This window comes from Stylophora pistillata, chromosome 5, assembly GCF_964205215.1.
Source record: "Stylophora pistillata chromosome 5, jaStyPist1.2, whole genome shotgun sequence".
NCBI lineage: Eukaryota > Metazoa > Cnidaria > Anthozoa > Scleractinia > Pocilloporidae > Stylophora > Stylophora pistillata.
In genome coordinates this window covers 10,477,644-10,499,229 of record NC_142523.1, presented here as the reverse complement: position 1 = coordinate 10,499,229, position 21,586 = coordinate 10,477,644, and the positions used below count along the sequence as shown (strand labels likewise).

Genomic DNA, 21,586 nt, shown 5'->3' with positions numbered 1-21,586 from the left:
TTTTTTTGAGAGGGAGAAGGTCACCGGCGGCGAAGGTTGGAAAAGTTACAGAGACTCGTTCGGATCTGGGCACGTTTCAATCACTGAGAGTCATTCAGAAAAAATTCGTCCTTTCACACGACAAAGAATTCATTTCCTGGGGGCTTACGTGTGCCGAGAAGCTGGCCGAAAAAAAAAAAACACGCAAAAGAAGGAAAAGGAGAAGGTTATCTTCTGTCAAAGGGAAAGCCAGTGAAGACAAGGGGAATGAAGGAAAAATCTGGGCGAGGACCGAGTTACGTTAAATTGGAGACTACTACGTTTAGCTGCGTTAAACGTGAGTTGAGTTTGGTTTGTTAAACGCGAGTCTGGGTTGTTAAACGCGAAGATTGGTTCGTGAATCGTGAGTTTGGTTTATGTGTCGTTTGGTGGTGAAACGTGGTTGTTAAGAACAGGTCAAGCACAGGACGCGAAGGTCAACGGAACTGAACTAAAAAAAAAACCTACCTTTTTTTTATCTTAATAGTAATTACTCTTGTAAATAGTTTTAGTGTACTGTAGTTTAAATTATCATATTTAATGTAAATTTAATTAGGATAAGTAATTCAGTTCATTGTGTTGTCGTTATTGTTGGTTGCTCTATTGTTTTAATTAGGTTAATAGATATTTGTAGGCCTACGTTTAGTTGTGTTATGGCGTGTCTTTTCGGGTTCGTTTGTGCTTGGTGTTTTGTCTGTGTTGGAGGGCGCCCACCTTTGTGGCGCCGATTCGTCACAGATATTTAGGGCCGAGATAAATTCATATTCTTGATACTCGCCAAATCTAGCCGTGCACATGCGCAATAAGACGAATACTCCCGAAGTGTCGAACACAATAAAGTTCTTCACGCTACCTAGAGGGTCCCTTATACTTTTTACGTGAAGGGTGATTGGATAATTCTTGTCTCGTGAATCGTGATTTTATTTTTTATCCACTTGTTAATCAAACGAAGTTTTACTAACGTGGCCCGCGAATTAAGAGCTTAATAAACGTGATTCGTGAACCATTTTGTTTCGCGTGATGAATTTCCGGCTATTTAATTGATGTGGAATTGTACGTATTGTCCTCGAACAGCTGTGGTAAGGTGTTGGCAGGAGATGGACTTCATGTGGATTGATAAAATCAGAAAACAGACCACTGAGGGACCGGTCATTATTTATTGAGGGGGGCGGGGTGGGCCACTATATTTGGGGAGAGGGTGACAATTTTTTGAGCTTCACTTTGGGGAGGGCCATTTTTAAAAATACTCCATTGAGGGCAGGGCTACGATTTTTTGAGATTATAAGTATTCACCACGAGCCTTTGAACTCAGAGTTCTCTTGACTGATTGCAGCATGAAAAGTACACGTGTTATGGATGGAAAAGGTCTTTATTAAAGGCATAACTGTTTAATGAAACACTCTATATTTGTGTCGGTTTGTTAAATGATTCATTTGTTGTACGAATGTTGTACAAATTTAAAAATACAACTCATGAGAAAATGTCATAATCAGTAGCAGCTACTAAAAAACTGCAAAAGTGCCATGTCTGACTTGCGCACGTGCATCACACATTGATTATATAACTAATGATACCTAACAACATGCTCTACTTTTTGAACAGAGACCGGCAATATCTTCTTCGAGAATGAAAGTAATATCTAAAACTTCTGACAGTTAGTCTGACACATGATCCACGTATGGTGTGGCAGATGAGGAGTTATCCCAGTATTGGCCATGATATGGTCATCTGAAGTATCCTCCTGCTCTGAACTGATTCGGCTGGCCGCTTCAAAAACACTGCAGTCATCGTCATCATCGTATCCGTCGTCGTCAACACCATCATCATCATCATCACCATCATTCAGATCATCATCATCTTCATTGTCGTCGTCGTGGTAACTACTGGTACTGGTTGCATCACTGCCTCCATATTTGCCTAGTAGGCTCGAGAAATAGTCCCTTGCGTCACTGCTAAGCCGAGTTGTATCATGTTGTCATACCAGTAACACCAACCATTTCTTTTCTCTTTTGTTCAACTTGAAAACAAGATTTTTTTTCTTTTGAACAATGAAGATGATGTCGAGGATGAAGAATCAGATCAAGAATATAAAGATGATGTAGTACTGGAGGAAATCGGCGGCGAAAGTGATGAAGATGAAACATCAGAGAATGCACAACAAAGTGAAAATAATGAAGATGACAGCGAGGACAACGACGACAGTGACGACAGAGATGACGACGACGACAACGACGACAGCAGTGGCGGCGTTAGCGATGAAGTCAATGAAGGCAACAATGACGATAACAGCGAAGAAGTGCAAATAAGTGACATTCTGTGTACTACCAGATTTGGTAGAACATGCAGTACATAGAAAGGACGAGATCTTTATTATCGATTCTGTTCTAAAGAAGGTTGATATCTGACTATGGGAATAGCTGAAAGTTATTTCTAAACCACTGTTTTACTGTTTTCGCCATTGGGGAGGGTCACAATTTTTTTTATTTAAGGTTTTGGAGGGTCAATTTATTTAAATCCTTTATGGGGGAGGGCCACAACTTCTCGGCCAAACTTTTTCTCAGTTTAGTGGCCCTCCCCCCCCCCCCCCCCAGTAAATAATGACCGGTCCTTAATGGTTCTTGAACAACTAAGATGAGACATTAGACCATTTTTTGTCGCAGGAGACTGGTCAAGATTGGAAAAATAACTTATTCCTTTAACGCGATTGTCTTGAATTTTGCGTGACCGTGAAAGAGTTTGGGATATTGTTCGTGACGCGTGAAAAGACCAAATGCCTTTGCGTGACTTAGTATTACAGAGGGATATAGGGGACCCTCTACCTAGAAAGAACATTAGTTAAAATCTCTGGTACCCTATGTAGAGCTACTCTGGTATTCATGGCGATCGAGAAAATCTTGAACACACACAGAATTTTGAACAAGTAAGGCGATAACGTTCTTTGGATATTTTCCTATGGAGGAAAGACATTGAGAACGCAGCAAATAAAAGTCAGCAAAATTAATTAACCAAGGAATCATTAAACCATAAATTCGTGGATGAGTTGGCCATATGGTTCTTCTGCGTTACGTTTTCATTTTCAAGGCGAGGCGCAATCGGCTGTTAAGGCTAAGTTTTGCTCCTTGGTACCGACTATTAACACACGAATTCCTTCAGACAATCCCTAAAACTTCCACTCAAACGCTGAACTTGTCTTACGCGTTATTCGTGTCCCTGAACTTAAGGGCAGAGCGTTTTTTTTTTGTCACAAGTCCCTTATGGAGATTTCAATTTTTAAAGCATGGAAAAAATGGCTAGTGGGTTTAAACCATCACTTACCATTCCACGATTTTTTTTAAGGCAGCAGTGCACTATTATCTCGTGATTTATCAAGCGATGTGTACTTTTGTGGCGTAATGTCAATTGTAACAAATGACAGATCGGACTAGTTGCAAGGACAGGTCGAGTCCCTTTGTGTGTGCAAACATCAGCGCAGGACCAATGAAAACACCCTCTACTCTAGTTGATAAACAACGAAACAATTGACTAACCTTGAGCCTTCTACCAAAAAGAAAATCACAAAATATAACCAGATGATCAGCAAATACGATGGATGAAGTAGATGAAATAAAAAAACCATCGAGGCTGAACACTAGACAAGAAATCCCTAGAAAGAAATGACACCGGGTTTATATTTCGGTTCAAGATTTCCTAATTCCACAGTGTTATGAAGTATTTTGTATTTATTTGTATTTACGAATATTTATACAGGGTGGCCCAGTTTAGCAGATAGCTAGTTTAAATGGGACCCTGTGAAACCCACCCATTCCACCCCAGGGGAGGACATCCATCACACAGTCTTCTCGTACGTGGGAAACTAAAGTCTCCTACCCCTAACCCTGCAGGAGACGGTACCACCATTTATCCGGACCTATCCAAGAAGACTAGAATGTCTAACCATTTCTTGATGTTATAGTAAGGTAGCATATTCTTAACTATTTTAAGACCCTGAGTGTTGGTCTGGCCGGGGCTCTAACCCTCGACCTCCCGCACAACAGTCCAGCGCTCTATCCATTGAGCTAACTGGGAGGCGGTATATAGAGTAAACAATATTTCAAGCGAGCAACGCTCGGTTGGTAATTACCTTCGTGGGATCTGTATTTCTTGTTGAAATGCTAATTCGATTTAATTAATGATTTTTGCTTGAAAGATCTCGCCACAATTAGAGAGGGAGGGTACGAAGGTTCTTGTCATTCTGTCACTGTCTGCGTAATATTAATATTAATATTAATATTAATATCTGCGTAATATTAAGTCTTATTTATTGGAATCAAATTCCCAACTGAGGTCAATTGAATTTCCTGTTCTAGAATGTTTGTGATTTGAGGAAATCTTTACAAAACGTTAATGCTACCGTTCTTGGACTTCCAGATTTTAAATCTAAAGCACTTTTCCTATCGGAAAAACTCTTAAGAGCGGCTCTTATTAATTTATGTTTTCACGCGCGAACTATTATCGATTCTCTCACTGTGCCATTCGTTTTTGTTGCTATCCGCACAAGAGGGCAACGCCGCCAAGATCATTCGTGTCTACAATAATTTTTGAAACCAAAGCTAGAAAGCAAGAAATAAGTCATGGATCGTTAATGGCCGGCAGTAATGTAAGGGAATCGTCGACTAGACTAGGATTTATACTAAGCTGTTAGGAGTTGACTGATCCGTCATATTCATAGCTCGCTAATGGTGATTAGGGATTCTAGCCAAATCGAGGCGTTTGTTTACCAGAAGCTCATGAGTATTTATGGTGAATGAACAGATAACGTCTCAACAGAACTGGCAATCGAAATACCGTGCAAAATACCTCTGTCACGTTCATCGATCAAGTTTTATAGCAATCTGAAAAAACGCGTATTCTGTTGGCCTTTCAGCGGACATTTTATAAAGCTCCGAAGTTTGTTGACATGTAACACATTTTTTTCCAACCGTAAGATAGCGGTAGCTCTTGGCCGAGATAATAATAGACTTTCAGAAAGCTATCAACACAGACAACTGACTTGATATTTTATTTCGCTCCGACGAAGGGCTAACGCTCGAAACGTCAGCTTTTGTAATCATTACGGTGGCCAATTTACCATTTCAACTTTGTTGATATATCCAAATTATTTTGATATTTTATGAACTGAGTGAAACAACAGACTCAGTTTAGAACGAGAAATCGACGTATCTATCAACTCAAAAGCGAAAGCGCTGACTGCATTAATCGGTATACTCATTCAGCAAACACCTCCCTGCTTTGATCATTCGTTTCATTAGACATTGGAGAATAAGATAAGAAGATAGGAATGACTTTGACTCACTATTTCAATTCAAGACTTTCAGGAACTGTTGAATTCGACGCAAGAACAGTTTCATTTCACAGATGAGACGAGAAAATTTTTTATACCATCATCTGTTTAAGGGTGCGGTTCATACTGATCTCGTGATTTTAGCAATTTCGATTTTTGTACGTAGCGTAACGTCAATTGTGACAAATGACAGATTGGACTAGTTGTAACGACCAGTCGAGTCCCTTCCTGTGTGCTGACCTCAACATTTAGAACTAATCAAACCTTTCGTCTAGTTGATAAGCAAAGAAGCAATTGACTAACCTTAGCTTTCTATCAAGAGGAAACTAAACTACAAAATCCAACCAGATGATCAGCACATACGATGCATGAAAAAAAAAAAAAAAACCATCGAGGTCATGGACTAGACAAGAAATTCCTAGAGAAAAATGACACCGGGTTTATATTTCGGGTCAAGATTTCCTTTTCCTACAGTATTATGAAGTGTAAACAATATTTCAAGGGAGTAACGGATTGTAGGTAATTACCTTCGCGGGTTCCTTTATTTCTTGTTTAATTAATTGCCAATTCAATTAAATGATTTCTGCTTCAAAGATCTCGCCACAGTAATGAGGGTTCTTGTCATTCTGCCACTGCCTGTCTTGCGTAATGTTTCAATGTTATTCATTGGAGTCAAATTCTCAATTAACGTCAGCAGAGTTCGAAGCTTAGCATTAAAAGTGAATGAACAGATCATGTCACAACAGGACTCACAATCGCCGAAATGCCGAACAAAATGCTTCTGTCATAAACACCAGTCACTCATTCAGCAATCTGCGTTTAGTTAAGGTGTACTAGCGAGTAATACTGTTGGCCTTTCAATGTACTTGTTATGAAGCCAAAACGTTAATCGGTATATGCAATCCATAATTTCCGTCTGGAAGATAGCGGCAATATTTTTGGGTCAGGCTAATGATAGACGTTCGGGTAGCTATCGACACAGACTTTACAGGATATTTCATAATTGAATCAAGCAACATAGATTTGGTCTGAGTCGGTTAAACTACAGACAATAGCGCTTGAAAGGACAAATCTAAATATCCATCTACTCAAAAATAAACTGATGCGGCAAAATAGCTTAAATAGTGGTTGAAACACTGCTCTGCTTTGATCAATCGTTTCACAAGATATCTTGGAATTACAATAAGAATGACTTTTAACTCACCGTTTCAAGATTTTCACGGACTTTTGAAATCGAACTCAAAGCGTGGCAGATCAGATAAAGGAAATTCTCCAGCCTGTCACTTACCGGAGCACGAAAGTGAAAATACTCTTTTGTTAAGGGCGCGGTGCATTGTCATCTCGTGATTTCAGCAATTTAAATGTCTATTTTTGTGGCATAACGTCAACTGTACCAAATGACAGATTTTATTTAATGGCTGTAACCTGAGAAAATTAGGTGGGAAATTAAATAACTTAGGTGCGGGTATTAAAAATAAATAAAAATCGGGCGATCTGTGCAAGTTTTTGTCCAAAATCTGTCCTTTCTGTCCACTCGTAATTTTCCTCACATTTATCGTATTATCACGCAATATGCCCTCAAAATGGGAAGCAGTGGGGGAGAGAGAGCTGGGAATAATTCATTTAGTGGTTGTGAGTATTATGGATTTGTTTGAGACACTAAATTTGTTTTGTTTTGTTGTTTTGCTCAGCCACTGGTCAGTATGTGAAGTTTCCTTTCCCTTTGAGGAAGGGTAGTTTGCTGAGAAAAAAAAAATCACTAGATCCAGCCTTTTTGCGTATGTGTTATTTTCGCGGGAAAAGCCAAGCCTTAGGCAGCCTATATAACAGTAATTGCCGCCTGTTGAGTGCTATTAGACTACAAAGCGTTTAAAGATATGCTTTTTCGAGATTTTTTTTTGTTTCTTTCTTTCAAGGTCAATTAACAATTGTTCCACGAGCGCGAGTTGGATATGAGATGATAGATAGCCAACGGGGCGCTACGCGCCTCGTTGGCTATAATCATCTCATACCCAACAAGCGCGAGTGGAATAACTGTTTCATTAAAAAAAGCGCCCCCAAGATATTAGACAAATCTTCTCGACTTTATTTTGTTAGAAAGAAACCGGATGTTACAATGTACAGATATTAAATTATGGTATATTGGCTCATATACCATAACGGCTCAGCCAATAAAAAGTCTTGAAACAACAACAAACATATGAAACATATGTGTGAACTGCGGTTATGAGACGTATATGAGAACGATCCTTCGCAGTAAAGCACTATTTGAGCAATAGTGAAAATCGGACCTGAAAAAAATTTCAGGCCTGTACGGGACTCGAACCACTGACCTCTGCGATACTAGTGCAGCGCTCTACCAATTGAGCTAACAAGCCAACTGGGAGCAGGCCATCAAATAAATTCGATATAAACCCGTAGATGATAAATCAAACAACAACAAACATATGAAACATATGTGTGAACTCCCAGTTGGCTTGTTAGCTCAATTGGTAGAGCGCTGCACTAGTATCGCAGAGGTCAGTGGTTCGAGTCCCGTACAGGCCTGAAATTTTTTTCAGGTCTGATTTTCACTATTGCTCAAATAGTGCTTTACTGCGAAGGATCGTTCTCATATACATAAAAAAGTCTTGAATTGCATTATCCAATGATCCAGTTTTTAATAATTACAATTAGACCTGTTGAAATCAGGAACGTTTCCGAAATAGAATTCCGATTTGGAACGAAAAGAGCCATTACTTGAGAAGTAAGTGGATCAAACAGCGAGGCATTTCCAAGTACGTCCATGACATCATTGTAGCCTTCTATGAGCTGGAAAATAAAAAATTTCGTGACCGAAATCATTCTAAATTTCCATCATCCTAAACTGTGACAAGCTGGGACCATTTGCTGTTACTCGTGTAATTTGTTCTTTTTTCTCTTCTTTTTCCCTGTTTTATTTTGTTATGGTTGCTGCAACCAAATTGTTGATAATTTGTAAGGAATCATGTATATTCAACTCTTGCAGAATCAATAGAACAGTGGGCATAACAGTCAATAGTTTTAAAGTCTACCAAGCAGTTTCAACTGTATGCGGGAGTCACCCTTTGGAATTTAATTATCCTCAAAACTCATTCGAACGCAGTGTATCCACGACTAATTCACAGTTTACTTTGAAGTTGTTTTGGTAACCATCATGACCACCGTGACGTAATGAGAACGCCATTAACGACTTACGGTAGTTCCTTCTTATAGGGGGAAGGGACATTTCCTCACCCCCTCAGTTCGCAAAGTATTAGTTGGCGCATTTCGATCACTGGACTTAAAATTCGCAAGAAGTTAAAAAGTTCTAAATATTTTGGCACTCTATGAAGGTTATGAAAAAATAGTTTTGACTAGTGTTAAAATCCGAAAAAAAAAAAGAGAAAATCCTGCATTTCTACTCTTCTTTTCTTTATCCTATCGATATTTGGCTAACATAGGCTGAGAACGTTTTGGCGCGCGCTTCAAGTTGGTGGAAGAAGAGGAAAAACTCACAACTCTTATGGGCTCCTACTCTTATCCATTCTCTCAGTTTGTATTTTGACGTAGATGTTAGAATTGTCTTGAAATAACGTTAACGACGTTAAATTAGTTCAACTCTTAAATGCGCAAATCGCAGGGGTTTCCGCGCCTTTTTTTTGACAGGATTGGGGGAAAAATGATTCCTAATACTCTTCAGATATTACACATTTACCAAACATGCATGAATATTAGGTGATGAAAGTGATTGCCTTAACTTGTTTTTCAATTTTGTTCCGAGTTGAGACGTTTTGCGCGAGCGCAAAAATCGATCCAAGAAAAAGAAATCGATTGGCCACCATCATTTAGATGGTGCACATTTTCGAAGCAGATCTGTAACTTGCCTTCAAATGACGGCTAAAAGAATAAATTATTTTCTTGCAAATTTTTTCTGTTGTTGCTGCGATTTGATGTTATCATTTACTTGCTCAGAGTTTCAAAACAGGTAGAAAACTATCGCTGAGGTGTCTTTATTCAGTCCTCGTAAAATTTAAAAAAAAATTAAATATTGAAATGGGTCCCTGAGGAGGGAACTTACACGCGAAAAACCAAACAGCAGCATCAACAACTAATACATAATTTTGCTAAATTCTACATCATTCGGTGGTTTCACACAGAATCACTGAGTGGGGCAATGAAAGCAATTTTCGGCTGTGGAGCGGGAATTTAAACGACTGAGCCAACCTTGAAAAATGCAAGTGTTTAGGGATTGCCCGAGAAGGAGAGAGGGGATTTTGAAGCTTCGAGTTGATCGACGCATAGCTCCTGAAAGTGTGTTATACTCTTCATATATCACACAGTTACCACACATACAGTAATGCTTTGAGATAAAATGATTACCTTTTGATTCCAATCTTGAATTTCTTTTTTTCAAGATGAAATAAGAAGCTTTCCGACGCAAACGGAAAGGGACATCTCAGGTAAATCAGTGCGTTTATGTGAATTGAACCCATTCTGGTCAATAGGTAGAGTGAAACTTGGGCAAGTGGGAAAATTCCTATCAAGGGTAATGGCGCTCCGAGAGAAAAGCAAAGGGGCCGTTCATTATTTTTGCGTCTGACAGGGGTTGGAAGATTTTGGTTGCGTCACGATAAAATTACCATCCCCTCCCCCCCATTGGTCTTTTTACTCTTACGATTCTTTCTTATTGGCAGTTAATTGGAGGTCAATTTTCTATAGCCCCCTCTTTATACTCTCTTGGCGAAGACGGATCACCCCACTGATCCCCCTAAAAACCATGTGATCCCCAAAAATCCTCTATTAACTATGTTCACATGCTCCATTCAAATCGACTTGCGCTGCGCGCTAGTTCGAGTTTGAAATCAAGCGTCTGATTTCACATTAAACTGAATCCCACTCTCTTCAGTTATTTATTCATTATTTATTATCCCACCTATGTATGATTTTTCAGAGTTAAATGAAATTTAAATGGACGAATCTATTTGGAAACGCGGTGAACGTAAGTTGCACAGACTTTAACTAGGTTTGTTAGTCTTGATTTTCCACAATCGGCGATTTGTCCATAAAACTTGAATTGCATCACCAATCAGGTGAAAAGCTAAAGACAGTTATGAATTGTTCACTTCCTTTTTACTGCGCCTCAGGAAGTTTGCTCGTATGTTTTAAAATTATCTACGGCTCCTTAATCTGATGGCTGCTGTGACTGCTGTGGTTCAATCGATCAATCGATGAATCTCGTCATTGATCAATCAATATCAGTTAGTCAGCTTGTCAGACAGCCAGTCATTCATTCAGTCAGTGAGTCAGTGAGTCAGTGAGTCAGTGAGTCAGTGAGTCAGTGAGTCAGTGAGTCAGTGAGTCAGTGAGTCAGTGAGTCAGTGAGTCAGTGAGTCAGTGAGTCAGTCAGTCAGTGAGTGAGTGAGTTAGTGAGTCAGTGAGTTAGTGAGTCATTCAGTCAATCATTCATTCAGTGAGTGAGTCAGTGAGTTAGTGAGTCATTCAGTCAATCATTCATTCAGTGAGTGAGTTAATGAGTGAGTCAGTCAATCATTTACTCTGTTATTCCTCAAATTTTTACCGACGAAGTGCTTTTAGTCGAAGTTAGAAACATGGAACTCCATTTCTCATTATGGTAGTCAAGACCTCACGACTATAAATTGATACCATTAACAGAGTAAAGAACAATCACAATTATAGACAGTTCAGTGATAACTATGCTGACAATAAGTCATCCGTCGTTCTTTGTAAAAATATATCTGTGGCTGGTTTCATATGGTTTAGCTACCAATTTATAGTCGTGAGGTCTTGACTACCGTAATGGTACCACTTGCTTGACTAAGATTTCCAGTATGGCAGTCGAAACGTCAATTTTTTTAAATAGATAGCTTGACTCTACGATTGAACTCCTCATTCAGCACTTTAATCATGATGAACAAAAGTATCTATTATTAAAGGTCAAATATAGATCGAGCCCCGCCCCGCTTAACAACTCTCAACCATTTGGTTTCTAAGATGTAGTTTGTAATTCTCTCCTCAATCCGCAGAACATTTCTGTTATATAGTAATGAGAATGTAGCATTACATCAAGATAACATCCTCTTTTTTGATGACACGTTTTTATGATTATATAAACTGCTTTCTTGATAATGTTTCCGTTGCGGATGTAAAGGGAAGGTATGAGGAAGTCTGGAAATGAGAAATGGAGTTTCATGTTTCTGACTTCGACTAAAAGCAATTCGTCAGTAAAATTCGAGTTTGAGTAAATTGCTGGTAAATTGTATATAGGTGACTGTTTCATATGCTTTACCTACCAATTTTGTTTTCTCCATCAGGTGCCATTTACATGGAGGGTCTCAGCCTGATTTCAAGTTCCCTATCAAAGGGAATCGCACTTAGCACCAGCATGATTGTAGTCACATTTTATTTTCAATTCTTGTTTTTCGTTAGTTTGTGAGATGATTGTAGATTTAGAGATTTTCAATGAAGAGGAAAATTAACAGTGTGTTATGTCAAGGAGTGTTTGACAATTTTTCTCCTCTATTTGTTATTACATCGATCAGTATGTACCAAGAAAGGACACCTACCACAGTGGGTAGATAACAACCTACCTAACAGCATATTCCGCGTTTTATCAGACACGTATCACTCGTGAGGAAAATTCTCCACCATAGGCCGGCGTGAGAGGTGTGGGAGGGGGGGGGGAGGGTGGGGGAGAGGGGTCACATCCTGAAGTGCCACTTTGGGACATAGATATATTATAGGTGATATTATAAGGTATGATAAGAATTCTCATGCTATAAAATATAACTTTTTCCTCAGCAGGAGGAACTCACCTTTGAACTCCTCCCCTTTGTCAAGTCTCATTCTTGATTCATGCCGTTGAGCGGATTTTCATTGACCCGTGGAACATGCTGTATGATTAATGATTTGGTTTCACAGACAGTGTTAAGTTTCGTCAAGTTTCCATGTAATCTGAGCTTTCTTCTAACTTCAGAGCTTTATAAAGGCTCGGGATTTTTGCCACTTGAAAGTGTAGGGTGCCTTGGGAATTTGAAGTTCTTGGGCAACCTTAAAAAAGCGAACTCCGTTTTACTTTCAAATTATATGCATGTTTACCGTGAACTTTTGCAAAGCAGCCATCTATCTTCTCTTGACGATATTTGTCCCTACTTTGCCATTTTTCTCTCCCAGTGAAAAGAAGGTTTTACTTCTTGGTAATTTGATTAATTTTGGGTGCTTTTGTAGACAACATGACTCGCCTAAGTCACTGAAGATAGATAAATAAAATCGGGACGAAATTAATTCCAAAATGTGCGCCTTTAAGTTGTCCAGTATTTTTTTAAATCAGCTGATCCAAGTAAGCCCTTACTATTATTTGTTTCCTGGCAACCTTTGCATATTATTTATATTAGTCAATTGCAATTTAGAATTGATGAGTTGCATATAAACTACAATCTTTTCTGTAAAAGCACTCTCCAGATTATAGACCCCAAGCCAAACAAAATATTTGAACACCAGACCTGTCTGTACACACCTCTATGGGAAATAAATAGACACAGCCTCATTGCTTGCAGCATGTATAAATGCTATTGTTAGTCAGGGCTCACTGGGATGAGAATAATTTTGCAAAGTCTAACACAGGATGAAATAACTAAATTAAGTTTCCTTAAAGGTAACTTAAAGGTTAATATTGGAAGTATTTAAGTCATCTTTAGGTGACATACGAAAGTTCTGAAATGTATCTTTAATTGAACTTTCCGATGTCAATTAAAGTGTCCTTATGAACCATTTAGTTAACACTTTAAGGTCACATGAAAGCAAACCTAAATAACCATTCCATGAACACTTTGAGATCACATGAAAGCAAACCTAAATAACCATTTCATTGATTTTAGGAATCCTCTTAATTCTTGTAAAGTCAACTTTAGTCAACCAAAACTTCTACTTGTAAATGCATCTTCAAGGTTTCTTCAATCTTTTGTTTCCCTTTAAGTACTGCTTAAAGTTACAGGTTTTGTTGTAATTCATCTTTAGTTGTATTTTCAGATTCTCTTAAATTTCAAGTTTTGCTAACATTCATCTTTAAGTGCCTCTAAATGAAGCAGGTTTCACTTTCAACTGACTTTTGATTTTCTTAATCACACCCACATTTATATCCCAATAACTTATGATATTTTGGGCAACCTTACAATTGATAGAAAAAGAAGCATCACACATTTAAGTAATAACAAAGTGTTTGAAATTGCAGTGATGAAATAGTTTCATTCAAAACTCATTTGTTCCCCTGAGATAACATAAACCTACAATGAAGCTGAGGGTATCCCAGTCGAGCCCCATACATAATTAAAAAAAGAGATGTCCAAATGTTTGAATTACTGATTGACATACTTTATTAAAATTGTTTCACTTTCGTCAATATATAATATAATCTCAGTCATGCAGGTAATAGAATATTTACCACTATAAAAGTATGACAAATACACAAATTATATAACTAGCTGTAGTAACACACTACACAAAAAGCTATTGATTCACAAATTGTACTCTCAAGTCCAGCTACTAAGAAATGTGATTTGAAATGATACTTGTCTAACAATAAAAAATATAAGTTCAACCTATCAATCTAAAATTCAGAAAAATTCTCTGAATTGACTTAAATTTGCAATAACTCTCACTTATTTGCTACATTATTACAACTGTAATACTTATTAAATATGATCATATACCTTAATTTCTTTTAGTAAACAAGTGATAGAAAATAGTTTTCTTACTCTAAAATGCAGCTGAAACTTTGATATACAAAAATGATGAGTACATCTATATAGAAAAGAGTATCTCATGTGGAGGAAATTTTTTAACATTGAAGAATTCACGATCACTTACTTTAGATGAGACCATAATTATTCAATGAAAAAGAAGCCTCATGTAGGCATGTGAAATAACCTCATTCTAGACTTGGCTTGATATTTTGTACATTTCGATTTCATTGATTAGTAAAACAATTTACTCCCTGTATTATTGCCTACTCTGGAAAATTTTCAGTAGGTGGGCATCTCAGAAAAGGTTGCCCATAAACCCTGGGTGGATTCTCTCTTTAGCTCTTGAAGTGAGCTTTTTCTTATAAGCCTTGTCAAGTTTCTTTTCAATTTTTTTCATTCTCCTCTGATGCACAGAGTATTTTGTTACTTTTGAGGTATTTCCATCGTCATCCTCGTAGCAGCTTTCCTCACTGCTCATTGCCTCCATGGCAAGAACCTCTGCTGCTCTCCCCTTTTCATGCTGGTTGGCCCAGTTGACCAGCTCCAGGGCTGTAGTTCGTCTCATTAACTTCTAAAAAAAAATAAAAAAATCAAACAGGCATGAGAAGGGTGTTATTGGACTTCAAATGAAAAATATGATCCAAATCACTAATTTCTCTTGATATATATATGTGTGTACCCATTGTAAGAATGGAATTCTTAAGCATGTTATAATATAGTCTCTTTGTCCTTTTTTTTTTTTTCATCAAATGGTGCATACAAACTATCATTTATCTCACATCACATTTTAATATTTTTCAAATTTGTTTTACAAAGATTTTCTTGGAAGGCTCTAGATACAGACCAGAATACCTAACTTATTTAACAATTTCTCTAATAAGAACATAGTCCCTTAAATGTGTCTATATTCAAACCCATCCAATTTTGAAGTGCCAAAATAAAGACATTCAATGGGAAATAGCTTCCCTCCCATTGATCAAGTGTACTTGAGGGTGTACTCAGTCTGGTAACATTGAACATCTGTCGAACCCCATCATTTGTGAACAGCAGGGTATATGAAAAGTAAAATATTCAAAATAGTATCCCAGCCAATAAATACCTCTCTTTGGCAACCACTCTTCCAGGTTTTTTGTTTATGAGCCTCATAGTGGTTACCACTCTTCAGCTTCTGTGTTTTCACACATATTTGAAATATCTTTGTAAAGCAGCTGTTTAAAGAAATGATTATGAAAATGCCATGAGAAGCTGTTTGTAAAAATATTCCCACATAAATTAATGACAATGTTCAAATTAAACAACAACAAACATATGTATGAACTGCGGTTATGAGACGTATATGTGAACGATCCTTCGCAGTAAAGCACTATTTGAGCAATAGTGAAAATCAGACCTGAAAAAATTTCAGGCCTGTACGGGATTCGAACCACTGACCTCTGCGATACTATGCATCAATATGCTTGAGTGCAAAATGCTTATGCTCACCCACAAAATGTAATGACACCCCAGTAAAAGTGAAATGCATGTGCTATGATTATTGGTAGCTACCTTCTATGACTTCTTTTGTCCAAGGACACTTTTCAGATCCTCCTTGTTGATGTATTGCCTGCTCTATTGTCCGTTCAAAAAGGATGTTGTTGCTCTCAGAATTTATTCTAAGACAAAAACAAATACAATTAAGCCTGGTATTCTGTAGTAACAACATTAACACTAAGACAAAAGTACAGTCAAACCTCGATTATCCGGACCTGTTGGGACTTAGGTAATCGGTCAGGATAAACGAAAATATGAATATTGATGAGAAAATAATGTAAAAAAAAGAAATGAAGATAAAAATCTGCTTCGATGACTCTCCAAGTGCTCGGTCTTTTGAAAGCGGAGGAGGCAATGTTTTAAACGCACTTTTCCTGAATTTAGACATAATCTCTGAATTTTTTTACCTCATAAACTTTGGAAGATCAAACCTCATTAATAGTCATGAAAAAAACGGGACCAGAGAAAAAGTCCGCATAATCGAAAAGTCCGGATAATCGAGGTTCGACTGTAACCACCATAAGGTGTTCACATAACTTCTCAATATTTCAAGCAGCAGCTTAGACTCGGATTTCCTCGCTCAATCAAGATAAAGTAAAATATCTCTGAATCTAAAAACATATTACTCACTCTTCGTCAAGATAGAAACCACCAAAGTCATCTGTTTTCAAAAGGAGTTTGTACATTCTCCTCACAGTTCTCTAAAAGAATGAAAAAAAATTCAACAATCAGTTTGTCACGTTTGTCCTATTTCTACTTTCACGCTTTTTAAAAACCCTGGTTGTTTGAAGGCTAGATGATGTGGAGCAATCCACACAAGCACAATTAAAAATTAACCTTACCAATCTATGTGAATAAAACAGGCAAGGTCAAGAGGGTCCAAGAGAAAAAATGATAAAATGAATTTTCATACTAGATAATTCTCGTTGAAACAAAAGGGAGGAAAAAAACTTTTCTGGTAGACCTGTTTATGGTAAAGGATCATCAAGTAAATGTAACCACATCTAATCATGTCAAATGATTACCGCCGAAATAATTAAGTTAATTATGCATATAATTCGCGCGCCAAACATGTACTCAACATAAAAGTAAATCTTCCACGAAACAGAACTGATTCAAGCAAATTATGAACACATATCACATTATTCATGCTTATCAGTTATGTTTTTTTAACTCACTCGACAAGCCGGTGGAACTACTACCGTCGTTCGCCTTTGTCTTCTGTTTTGGCGCCGAAGGACGTTGCCTGCATTATCAACAGTTTGAAGACGGCTCTCGATCCGCTGAAGCGCTTCAGAGTTTTCTTTGTTGCTGCGCTCTTGCTGCTGCCGAAGCTTTACATTTTCGCTCGCCAGAGCGTGATTGCTGCGGATCAACTCCTCCAGCAGCACAATGCAATCGTCGGACACTTTATTCCTTTTTTCGCCGCTGGAACCACATCATGGTTTTGATCCTGCAATCGTCTTTCTGCCATATTCTTTTCTTACTTGCTTTAACTACCAATTAACGGTAAAATAACCACACTACAAGTGCTTCTCTCGGATGCTTTGTTAACAAAGCAGTCAAACGGAATATTGAGGTTCAAAAAAGCGCGAATTAATATTGCTAATCCCAAGCAAGGACCTCCTGTTGACATATTGCCTCGTTGTGATGTGTATCGTACTGTGCCTGGCTAACGGGGTGACGTTCGTCGAGGGTCGAACATACAAGTTTATAGTACAGCGGTTAAAATTGAAATATGTCGTGTAAGCTGCAGCACGTGTTCCCTACGAAAAGTTCAAACCCGAAGTGTGTAAAATCGCACTGAACAAAGGATGAAGATATACAAAAACGAATGAAAATGCACTTTCTTCCTAGTTACCTTGTGAGGTAAATTTTTCGTACCTTAACACCTCATGATTTAATGAGAGTGGTGACTTCTGTATTAAACTTAAAACTAAATGTCGCGTGTGGGTGCAGAGCGCGAGACAAATGAGAATTCCGCACTTGCACCCAACCTGTTTTAAGTGCACCAGCTCGATGCAAGACCAAGATGGAGAAAGCCAGTCCGTTTTGGCGTCAGCGACTTCACTACAAATATAATGACAGGCAACTAAAGGGTTACTTTATTCTCAAAGTGACTGCCGTTTTAAATTGAAGGAACAGCTTTTTTCACTTACGACTTAATAATTTTACACTTGTTATAAGCAGTGAAAGTAGACATTGCATGCCTATCATGTTCGCTCTTCTGTTGGCAGAACAGGGCAAGTCAATAAGTCATGTCTACTGTACTAAGTCGCTACTAGATAAATAGGGTTAATTTATTACAGCGAGGAGCGCTTTCGTATATTTTATGAAACCGCAGTACACATATATGATTTTCATTTATTCAAATTTATTGGCGGGTTTAACACGAACCAACATAATGACCTGCTCCCAGTTGGCTTGTTAGCTCAGTTTGTAGAGCACTGCACCGGTATCGCAGAGGTAATAGGTTCAACGCCGTACGGACCTAAAATTTTTTCAGGCCCTATTTCCACCTACTAGATAAGTAGGGTTTATTACTGCGAAGAACGCTTTCATACATTTTATGAAAGCGCAGTAAACATATATTATTTTCATATATTTACTGAGTCATAACGCATTCTGGTGTCTTAGTCAAAAATTATCTACGGTTTTTAAATGTCATCCTTTCGCGGGATTTCGCGATACTCGTACTCGCAGGTTTCATAATTTGCCCGCTGACCAAAATTACTGTTTACTCTTACCCTCGACGAACGTCTTCGATGTTAGCGTCACCCGGCCAGTACAAATGAAGACTCGAGTGTAATTGGAAGCAAGGAAACAGAAAGGCGGGAAAACACGAACTACACGTTCGAACTTGGCAAGAGTACCATATAACCCCATACATTAATTATGCATTCAATCTTTGTTCAATTAAAACAATAGCGATAACAATAGAACTCCGCAGAGACAAGTAGTCTTTGTTTTCAAAATTCGGATGTTTTTTCTAAGTCTTTTTTGAAACAAGGTAAATTTGGCGCGTTTTGGCTTTCCATAACGGAAAACTAAAGCAATTTTCCAGAGGTTTTTAATTTTGAAATATAACTGAATGTTCAGTTTCGCTTTGAAAGCGTAAAATTGGCCGGAAAATAACGTTAAGTCTACGGTCAGGCTTTGAAGTCTGTCAATGCAAAGTTTAAATAAATGTTGTGTCTTACCTGTTCTTGTGGTTTTGGTTGATTCTTTCATTATCCTTTCGTGTCCTAGTGATGAAAATTGTTCGTGAAGGCCGGTGCATACAGCGATGCAAAGAAACCTTTTTATCTAGTCTTTCTGGACTTCACAAAGTTGGGCGATATGTTCGATAATGTTTCCAAAGGGATCGTTTCCGTAGTGCTGACGCCACATATATTCTTGTAGGTAGCCATCGAAAAGTCCTTTGGATGTTCCTGTTTGGGGCAAACCTCGCTTGATTCCCCACCCTGTATTTCCGATACCCTATGTGTGCGCACCGGTGAATTCCGGAGCATTGAAGCCATTCCATCGCAACCCTTTTTTTGAACATCGCCACTCGTACCCGTCTCGCGATGAAGCACGTCGCGTCCAGCTAAGTTCATTGCTGCACCCAGCTCGAGGACATTTTACCGACTTCACGAGCAGGTTGTGATCCTTACACCACTGTATGCACCGGTGGTGATCCAATAATATTCGAGAAAGTCGAATAAAGTTCAGTCTCCCCATCTCCGAGTTGTTGTTGTTCTTCTTCCTTCTATCTTCTTCTTTCGTTGATGTTATTAGAAAGAGGTATGAATAAATTTTGTTTTCTATGCGGTATTTGGCCAATCGTAGAGAAGAAGAAATGCATTCTTTAGTGCAAAGGGGGACCTTTGGTGCATTATATCAATGCACATATTGTTATGAAAATTTTTTTACTGAAAGGTAAAACAAAATGTAGCTTTTGGAGAGGCACTCCTAACTGGTTTGCGTAGCATAGTGGTAAGGCTATGGTTTGATAATTGTCTGATAATAACGCGTTGTCTGAGGAGCGACGGTTCAAGGCTCGGCAGAACTGCCAAGAAGGTAAAAAGGAAAGGAAAGAAAAAAAAAACCGAGGAGAAGTTGGGAACGAAGGGGAGAAGGGAGAAGAACGCGAGAAAGGAATGGAGACGAAAAAGCTGCTTTCAATCAATTTCTCCTTTATTGAGGCAGTAAGTACTTATTAGTAATGTACATATACTAAACCCATGGGAATAAGTCATTGTCTTAAAAACGATGGGGTGCATACATAATTAATGAAATTCAATGCATAATTAATGTATGAGGTTATATGGTACTCTTTCTTCGAACTTTGCTTGTTCAAGTAAACAGCTTCATACCGATACCAAAGTTTCAAAAAGGTTAGTTATAAATATATCTGAAAATCTAGCCGTGTGTAGGTCAAGGATATCTTGTAACAAAGGAAATTTAATTAAGCGTTAAGTCACGGCGTCGACGTTATCATTCGATGAGATTTCTTGTGCATGAAGGTGATTTCGTTAGTTGTGAATTGTTTTCTTTTAATTGGGATTAGAACAATAATGAAAGCAAGCTTGTGATAAAAAAGGTGGCATGGCATGCAAACAGAACTCAATGGAGAACAAAGAATTGGGGGGACGGTGTGGGAGGTAATTGACTGTTTTGGAATAAAGGTTGCTTTTCAACAGTAAATTTTTATTTGAACTAGGAAGGAAATTAATAACAAGATTATTTCACTTCAAAGACAGTCAAATAAATAACAATACAACCAATACTGTAGACTTTTTATTCAGTGGGAGGGGAGAGGAGTGGGCTTACTAGGGACTAAACGTTTTAGTCAGGAAGCCTTGATAGAGATGGGGGTACCTAAAGAGCAAAGTTGTGGCATTGAGCTCGCATGAATGCTGGAGTGTAGCTATTAAAAACCTCATATCAGTGCCATCAAAGGAATGTAAGCTTCATTCCTTGATTGTATTTTGAATTTAAAATTTTAAGTAATCATACATGATACTTGTTATAAACCGAAACATCAAAGACATTTTTAATATCTTTGAAAGTTTGGCTAAAGGTTCTGTATTTTTTTTTTTTTCAGGGAGTGAGGAATCTGCTCTTTTTCCTGCCAAGACTTGTTCCCACAAGGGCACCGAAAGCTTTCTTGATGGCACATCATAGGTTGGCAGATGATGAGATGGCACATCTTGTCAGTCAGTGCTTTTGTTGTACTGCCAATGTGTATGTAAAATTGTTACCCTGTATGATTTGAAGCTTTGGATGAAGTCAACAGATTAATATGTATTTCTGTAAAATCAATACTGTCTGTCAGCTTCATAGGGAGATTTCCACAAATAACATTGTTTGTATATATGAAACGAAATTTACACTGATCCATGAAAATAAAAATTTCACAATACACATACAAAAAAAAAAAAGAAAGAAAAAGACCAACTACAGAGAATAACCAAAAGTGCTAACCTCATTATAGTAATGCTTGATACAGACAGTTATTTTTTGTTGCCTTTATAGAGTGCTAGAAACACAAACTATCACGTATTCATTATTATTGTTTGAATTATTTCTCTGAAATTCCCATTTATTGTGACAGTAACATGAGTGTAGAAAGCTTTCTCAATGGCACTTTGTAAGTTGGCAGGAGAAAAAGTGGCACATCTTGTAAATCAGTGCTTTCAAGTGACAGGAAGTCTTTCTTTTACCCATTCTTTAATTGCATACCAATGGTTTTGACTAATAAAGCTATTTATTCAGTTTAATTGTAAATGACAGTTTCTTAGGATTTATTGTGACTTGATTTTTGGAGACATAAGCTACAGAACACATTATTTATATTGTAGACAATTTGTTCGGCCGAAGTCAAAATAATTTGTTAGTTTGGTGCAGTTTATGTTCGCAGTGTTTATGAAAACAATAAAATGTTATGTCTGTGGTAGGCAGAGGCCTGGCACTT

At 37.9% G+C, this 21,586-nt stretch overlaps 2 long non-coding RNA genes and 1 pseudogene across 3 annotated transcripts; 1 reads left to right on the top strand and 2 right to left on the bottom strand.

Moving 5' to 3' along the window:
* Positions 1-1,368: 1,368 nt before the first annotated feature.
* LOC148730216 (uncharacterized) lies at positions 1,369-6,633 on the bottom strand. Its single transcript, XR_016002088.1, has 2 exons — positions 6,543-6,633; positions 1,369-3,661 (listed from the first exon to the last, which is right to left on the bottom strand). It is a non-coding gene; the product is annotated as an uncharacterized LOC148730216 (long non-coding RNA).
* A 6,856-nt stretch (positions 6,634-13,489) lies between these two features.
* Positions 13,490-17,278, bottom strand: LOC148730215 (uncharacterized; annotated as a pseudogene). Its single transcript, XR_016001693.1, has 5 exons — positions 16,806-17,278; positions 16,258-16,328; positions 15,643-15,749; positions 15,197-15,305; positions 13,490-14,668 (listed from the first exon to the last, which is right to left on the bottom strand). The product of XR_016001693.1 is annotated as an uncharacterized LOC148730215 (transcript).
* A 2,671-nt stretch (positions 17,279-19,949) lies between these two features.
* On the top strand, positions 19,950-21,162 carry LOC148730214 (uncharacterized). Its single transcript, XR_016001886.1, has 2 exons — positions 19,950-20,006; positions 20,717-21,162. It is a non-coding gene; the product is annotated as an uncharacterized LOC148730214 (long non-coding RNA).
* Positions 21,163-21,586: the final 424 nt, after the last annotated feature.